This window comes from Myotis yumanensis, unplaced genomic scaffold (assembly GCF_028538775.1).
Source record: "Myotis yumanensis isolate MYYU_CA2020_CCGP unplaced genomic scaffold, mMyoYum1.0.hap1 SCAF_27, whole genome shotgun sequence".
NCBI classification, from domain to species: domain Eukaryota; kingdom Metazoa; phylum Chordata; class Mammalia; order Chiroptera; family Vespertilionidae; genus Myotis; species Myotis yumanensis.
In genome coordinates, this window is record NW_027223778.1 from 788,960 (window position 1) to 790,000 (window position 1,041).

The 1,041-nt window shown below is 68.1% G+C and overlaps 1 non-coding gene across 1 annotated transcript; it reads left to right on the plus strand.

Moving 5' to 3' along the window:
* Nucleotides 1-386: 386 nt before the first annotated feature.
* On the plus strand, nt 387-539 carry LOC139000743 (5.8S ribosomal RNA). Its single transcript, XR_011469693.1, has one exon. It is a non-coding gene; the product is annotated as a 5.8S ribosomal RNA (ribosomal RNA).
* The last annotated feature ends 502 nt before the right edge of the window (nt 540-1,041 follow it).

Genomic DNA, 1,041 nt, shown 5'->3' on the forward strand with positions numbered 1-1,041 from the left:
GCTCGTTCCCCCCTTTCTAGGTACCTAGCGCATCCCGGCTCGGAGGTTTAAAGACCCCTGGGGGTCGCCTGTCCTCCTGGGGTCAGGGGCGGTTGGGCCCGTGGGGAGGGTCCGGGGGGGAGAAAGGTCCCCGCATTCTTTTCCCCCCACTTTCTCTCCCCTACCCCCGGGCGCCTGTGGGGCGTCGGAGCACGCCCCTTGGGGGGCCGTTGCCCCGGACCGCCCCTTGGTCATACCTTCCGGACCCACAGAGTCTGGTCTCATTTGTCTCGCGCTTGGACGGCCGCCGGAGGCGCCTCCTCCCCACCACCAGCGGGACGTGGTGGGGGGAGAAAAGAGAAGGTTGCTGTGCCAGGGAGCGAAAACCCAAAAACCCAAAACGTGACAACTCTTAGCGGTGGATCACTAGGCTGGTGCGTCGATGAAGAACGCAGCTAGCTGCGAGAATTAATGTGAATTGCAGGACACCTTGATCATCGACACTTCGAACGCACTTGCGGCCCCGGGTTCCTCCCGTGGCTACGCCTGTCTGAGCGTCGCTTGCCGATCAATCGCGTCCCCCCGGGTGCCTTGAGCCCCCGGGTGTGCGCGCGACTGGGGGTTTCCTCGCAGGGCCCGTTCCCGGGCCCTCGTCCCCCTATGTGTAGACGACGGTGTCTGTGCCCCCCCGCGAGAGACCGGAGAGGCCCCGAGGCCACGGTTTTCCCTCTCGGGAGCTTCCTCTCGCTGCACGTGGCCAATGGGCGAAAGGGTTGGGGTCGAGGGGCCCGTCGTGGTGACGGGGTCCCCTTCCCCGCCCCGGCCCTGTGGCTAGCGCTGAGGCCGAGTCGTGCGCGGGGTCTCGCTGGGGGGGACGTGTGCCCCTGCGGTGGCCCGCGGGACGCCGCAGTGTCCTCCGCTGCCTCCGGGCCCTCCTTCCCCCCGGGCTGTGCCCGCGGGCAGGTGTGTGTGTGTGCGTGGTGGGTTCGTGTGCCGTGTGCACCCCCCCCCACCCGCAGACCACCACCAAACTCACCCCCCCTCCCCCCGGCAAAAGGCCAC